This window comes from Natator depressus, chromosome 22 (genome assembly GCF_965152275.1).
Source record: "Natator depressus isolate rNatDep1 chromosome 22, rNatDep2.hap1, whole genome shotgun sequence".
NCBI classification, from domain to species: domain Eukaryota; kingdom Metazoa; phylum Chordata; order Testudines; family Cheloniidae; genus Natator; species Natator depressus.
The window spans coordinates 354,881-361,049 of NC_134255.1; the positions used below are offsets into that span (position 1 = coordinate 354,881).

At 46.5% G+C, this 6,169-nt stretch overlaps 3 non-coding genes across 3 annotated transcripts; 1 reads left to right on the forward strand and 2 right to left on the reverse strand.

Annotated features, from left to right (window-relative positions):
• The first annotated feature begins 1,740 nt into the window (after positions 1 to 1,740).
• TRNAS-UGA (transfer RNA serine (anticodon UGA)) lies at positions 1,741 to 1,822 on the forward strand. Its single transcript has one exon. It is a non-coding gene; the product is annotated as a tRNA-Ser (tRNA).
• A 3,262-nt stretch (positions 1,823 to 5,084) lies between these two features.
• On the reverse strand, positions 5,085 to 5,157 carry TRNAK-UUU (transfer RNA lysine (anticodon UUU)). Its single transcript has one exon. It is a non-coding gene; the product is annotated as a tRNA-Lys (tRNA).
• Positions 5,158 to 5,819: 662 nt separating this feature from the next.
• On the reverse strand, positions 5,820 to 5,892 carry TRNAK-CUU (transfer RNA lysine (anticodon CUU)). Its single transcript has one exon. It is a non-coding gene; the product is annotated as a tRNA-Lys (tRNA).
• Between the last annotated feature and the right edge of the window lie 277 nt (positions 5,893 to 6,169).

Here is a 6,169-nt window from a genome sequence, read left to right on the forward strand (position 1 = left end):
CATTTTTGTTGCCCTTCGCTGGACTCTCTCCAATTTATCCACATCCTTCTTGTAGTGTGGGGCCCAAAACTGGACACAGTACTCCAGATGAGGTCTCACCAGTGTCGAATAGAGGGGAACGATCACGTCCCTCGATCTGCTCGCTATGCCCCTACTTATACATCCCAAAATGCCATTGGCCTTCTTGGCAACAAGGGCACACTGTTGACTCATATCCAGCTTCTCGTCCACTGTCACCCAATATAAATGAGGGCAAACACAGAGGCAGTGACAGTGAAGCCCCGGGTCTGAGTGTTATGACCCTGTGCGGTGCTGCCATTCACCTTCCCCTCCTGTGGTCTCAGCTGTCATTGAATCCAGCATTTTTTCACCTGTCATCGTCCCAGAGGTGTCACACATGCCCCAAATACAGAGTGCCCCTCTTGGAGATGAGAGGACTGGAGTGGATTTCAGCTGCTGGACAGCTTTGCTGGGTTTTCTACATTCGCAAGGGGAAATGCTGAGTGTCTACATTCATTTCAAGCATCCCCATTCAGTGGACTCCTGAACACACTGGCGATGGGTCTGGAAATCGATTTTCATTTGAAAAAGTTTTTAAAGGGAGTCATTTGGATTTGAACTAGGAACCCATTGCCCTCCAGGCAAATATTCACCTACTGAACTACACTCTCAGCGAAGACTGCCCTGTGTAGCCCAGAGCAGGAACAGCTTTGAACCTGTGGGTTAGTAAACTTTATCTGTATACAAACCCCACGGCTTACTAAACCCCCACACCCACTCTGTGTCACCAGAGCACAACAACTTTCCTTGGAGCACACACTGCTCCCCAGCTCCATGCCCTTCAATCTCCCCAGCATTGCTCCAATGCCTTAAAGGAACAGGGCACAGGTAACTCGAACCTCTTCATCCCGATAGATTTAATGCCCAAATAATTCCATGTAGACCAGAAGCGCAGAGCTCCTCTGAGTGTCAGCCCTATCCCGGTGCAGGTCCCCAGCAGTGAGTGTGGCCTACAATGCAGAGGTCACTTTTTTATCGTTTGAACATTTGTGGTTCTCCGGTAGAATTATTGTCTCTCATACGCCAGACCTGGTTTTCATTCATGGCCAGTGAAGAGCTGAGTATTATTGTCCAATGTAGAAGTTACAGAATTTAAACTAGGAAGAACGGTCAATTTTCCCATCATTTCACACCTTTACATCCAAACACGATGACTTTCTGAATGACCCATCCTCGTTCAACCAGAAGATGTTGGGGGTGGGATGTAGGAGTCACTGGGGAAAACACAGAGACACAATTTCCTTTGCACAGATCCATGAACAGCAAACTTCCCTAGATGTCCTGTCTGAGCCAGGGCATTCAACTCCGGTGAACCCTTCTCTCCTGCAATGGCAATGGTCAGACACAGGGGATGTGGCCACCTGCATCCCTGACAGGGAGATATTGGCTCTGCTCTTTCTTTATGCTGCTCTTGTTAGTCCATGAAACATCAAGGATGGCATGCAAGGCTGAGTTCATGCACCAACCCCCTGAAAAATGTCCATGCCCCAGAGAAATCCTGACCCCTGCTATTGGAATGATGTGCTGGAGATTTGACTAGGAAAGGGACTGTCTGAATTGTCAATGTGGGGAATGAACAATGATCTACAGCAATGTCTGTAGGGGAAGTGGATCTGAGCAATTTGAAGTTACAATTCTGTGAGAACTGAATCATAGTGTAGTGAAATAGCTATACATCACGTAGTTGTGGCCGAGTGGTTAAGGCGATGGACTTGAAATCCATTGGGGTCACCCCGCGCAGGTTCAAATCCTGCCAACTACGGAAGCACAAAAGTCTTATGATTACTGCAATCTTAGTGCCGCAGCATGTGAACTAGAGCCAGATCTGGTCTCACTCTGAGGTTGTCTACACTTAATACACTGCTGTGACACTGCGATAGCACTTTGGAGTAGAAAGTTGCTGCAGCGAGTGGAGGGGTTTTCCCATCGCTGTAATAGTTACATTGACAGAACAATTCTTACTTCTATTTAGCTCTATCTAACCAGGGCTTAGGTCAGCTTAACTATATTGGTTTGGGGGTGTGGATTTTTCACACCCTGAGAGACATAGCTCTGCCAGTTAAGTGACCAGCATATACCAGCCCTTAGATCCCTCTTAGGATTTCAATGCAGGCACTGAACTGTGAGAGGAAAACATCAGCTCACAAACACAGAGACTAAATTCCCCACAGTTAATCTCTCTGCACTTTCCAGAACATCACAAAATTCAATTCATTCCTGCTAGGACAGAGAAAAAATAAGTGACACAAAGTTTTTGGCTTGATTAAATAAACTTATGGGTTTAATTAACATAGTAAAAATATGTACCGATTCCTCTAAATAACACCATAACGTGAGATAAGAACAGAGACAAATCTTGTCAGTGATGACTAATTTCGGAAATGATTTTCCCTTTATTAATTTCCACGCCACCCCCATTGGAGGTCTGGGTCCCTCCAGTGTAACTGCTCTGCATTCGCCTTCCCGTTAGAATTGGTTTTGGACATTCCCAAATTTGGAAAATTGTGAAATTCAGAATTTGAATAGTGACCCCGGCTCCTTCCTGCACCTGCTCTACATCGCTACACAGCACCTTCTTCCCCTGAAGAGTCACCCACAGGGTTCAGCAGGGACCCCTGGCAAGAACAGTGGGTATAGCTAACAGCCAGGTGTGCCTGGCAGTGAGGCAGGGGCAGCCCGAGGCTGGAAGCTCTGAGTCAGCTGTGGAGAAGCAACCCCCCCACACACGAGTACATTGATTGAATTCCTCAACTTTAGCATCATGACACCCTGTAGAAAGCCCCACGTGTCCGTTGTTTTTTTACAGGGCGATGCAAAAATCAGGTGACACCAGTTTTGAAGTTTGAGTAAATAAAGTTTCGGAGGTAGTTATTAAGCTCGGAAAAATATGCCAAAGATCCCTCTGCATAACACCGGAAGGTGAAATAGGAACAGAGACAAACCTTGTCAGCAAAGGCTAATTTCCCAAACGATCCTTGTTAGAATAGAGATATTCAGGCCTGCCTGTAAAGCCTATACTTTAAGAGTACAGGCTTTTTTTTATCACAGTGTATTTTTACTGTGTGTTTTCATCACTTACCTAGTTACAGGGTGCCATAAATATAAAGGGAAGGGTAAACCCCTTTAAAATCCCTCCTGGCCAGAGGAAAAATCCTCTCACCTGTAAAGAGTTAAAAAGCTAAAGGTAACCTCGCTGGCACCTGACCAAAATGACCAATGAGGAGACAAGAGACTTTCAAAGGATGGGAGGAGGGAGAAAAACAAAGGGTCTGTGTCTGTTTGTATGATGTTTTTGCCGGGGACGGAACAGGAATGGAGTCTTAGAACTTAGTAAGTAATCTAGCTAGCTATGTGTTAGATTATGATTTTTTAAATGGCTGAGAGAAGAGCTGTGCTGAATAGAATGACTATTCCTGTCTGTGTCTTTTTTGTAACTTAAGGTTTTGCCTAGAGGGATTCTCTATGTTTGGAATCTAATTACCCTGTAAGGTATCTACTATCCTGATTTTACAGAGGTGATTCCTTTACTTCTATTAAAAGTCTTCTTGTAAGAAAACTGAATGCTTTTTCATTGTTCTCAGATGCAAGGGTTTGGGTCTGTGGTCACCTATGCAAATTGGTGAGAATTTTTACCAAACCTTCCTGAAGAAGTGGGGTGCAAGGGTTGGGAGGATTTTTGGGGGGAAAGACGTGTCCAAGTAACCCAGTAAACCCAGTTAAAGTTTGGTGGTGGCAGTGGAAATTCCAAGGGCAAAGGTTAAAATTAATTTGTACCTTGGGGAAGTTTTAACCTAAGCTAGTAAAAGTAAGCTTAGGAGGTTTTCATGCAGGTCCCCACATCTGTACCCTAGAGTTCAGAGTGGGGAAGGAACCCTGACAGGTCATAAATCAAATTGTGTTATAATAAACATGACAACTTTTCTTGTTCCCTGAAATGATCCTGTGTAGTGTTGTCTGTATAACAGCAGCACAGCCTAATGTTCTACTGTTCTACTGCCCTTTACTCATAAAGTAATAACAACAACATTTCATTACCCCCTACCCCCCCGCATTCAAGTGGTTTGTAACCCAACCCCAGCCAAAATCTATCACTTGGGCAATGCAGCTCTGTTTGCTGGATACCTCGGTAGATTAGGTGTGAATGTAAATACAATCTGGTCCTGAATCCTTTCCCCCCAGCCCCCAGCTCATCACTAGCTGTTTGGGAGAGATCATTTAGACTTTGCTTACAAATCATCATTTGAAATTATTAGGTTGGCCAACATCACCGACATGAATGCTCTGACATGGTCATAAAAAACAACAGCTGTATAAGGAAGCTAGTCTATGTTCATACTTTCCAAATCTATTATACTTTTTCAGATACACGTATTTTATCATACACTTTATATGCTTTTAAAGTGTGTATTAATATTTCTATTTCAATTTCAATTCAAAAGTCCAAACAATCACTACATTGGCAATACTCTATGTAATGAGTTCACAAACCTGGACAGAGGGGTGGGGTTGGGGAAATTCAGGAGGGGTGTAGGGAAATCCTTGCCTGCACCCCTCTCCAACTGGGGAGTCTGAACCCTGCCATCCTCACCGCTCCCTCGAAGGGAAGCCAAGCGTTTGGTGAGCACCTAACGCTGACGATACAATGCTTTCAGGCTCTCCAGGGAGCCCACATCGCTCTGCTGTGGGAGGGAGCCCTCAATATGAAGAAAAAGCTCCAAACTTTCCCCACACCCCCAGCCAGATAAGCACAGACACATGGAGGCAGAAACAGAGGCAAGGAGACAGAGCTTTCACCTCCACCACGTAAGATGCAGCCAGCCATCTGGGAGGAACCTGCTATATGCCCAGAGGCCTTTATTCCTCCAGCCTGCAAGGACAGAGGGGATGTCAGAAAGTTTCCCCTTCAATCTCACACACAAAAGGCCCTTCCTAGGAAAGGCAAAATTCTGAAGAGAAAAAGAGAAAAAAAACATGAAGAAGGATGCCAAAGAGAGAGACTTTTATGATCTTGGGGAATAGTTCAACACCTGACCAGGGACTTGAACCCTGGACCCTCAGATTAAAAGTCTGAGGCTCTACCAACTGAGCTCGCCAGGCTTATGAAGAAAAAGAGGAAGTTCATACAGAGGAGAAACTAGTCAAGAAAAAGAGAGCAGGAAACAATAGAGGAAACCTGCTGCTCTCTCTCTATCTCTTCTCAGCCCTAGCCCTGGTCTCCTCCTCCCTCCAGCACCCTGAGGCATTTTGCCAGCACAATGCCCAAGTCAACTCCACCCTCCCCAAACTCTAGAAGGCCCAGCTCATCAACCTGGCCACTCTTACAGCCTCCTCTCCAGCCCTGACCAATAGGGAGGAGGATTGAGTCTCCCTCCCTCAGGCCCACCCTTCAGCATTCCTGGGTAAAGACCAACACCGCCAAAGTGACTTTGGGCCAGCAGGTCAACCAAGAGGGCTGCCTCCTAGGCCTGGCTGCAGCCCAGCTGCAGGACTCAGAGTAAATCCAGCTCACATCCCTCCCTCTCTCTTCTCCTCTCCCCCTCCCCTTGACTTTCTCAACACCTGGCCCCACAGCAAACCAGAGACTGGTGCTTTCTGGGCCTGCTCCTGTAGACGTAGGCTTCTATCCTGCTTCTTAAGGACTCAGCAGGAGAAAGGGGCCTTTCCAGGAAATGGCCACAGCTTCTGGGAATCCCTGTCTGGCTCTGGACACCACAAGGAACCATTTGGCTCCTGGCACACAAGGCAACTTAAAAGCTGAGTGCCTGGACAGGGGCTTGAATCCTGGACCCTCAGATTAAGAGCCTGATGCTCTACCACCTGAGCTATCCAGGCTTGTCGATCCCTTTCACCACAAGAAGTAAGCCAGCAGGCAAAAAAGAGGCAAAAAAAAGTCCCAGGAACCCCTCCTCTTTTTCTCCGCAGCCACTGCCTTTCAGCAGGATTCCTCCTCCTCCTCCCTCCTGTGCCTCAGTGCGACTAAATCTCTGCACCTAGACAGCCAGCCCATCCGCTGCATCCCAATCGCCCAGGCCTAAGCCTCCGTGCCCAAGTCCTGCACCTGGATCCATAGAATTAAGTCTCACATCTGGCTGGAAACTCCATTTCTTGT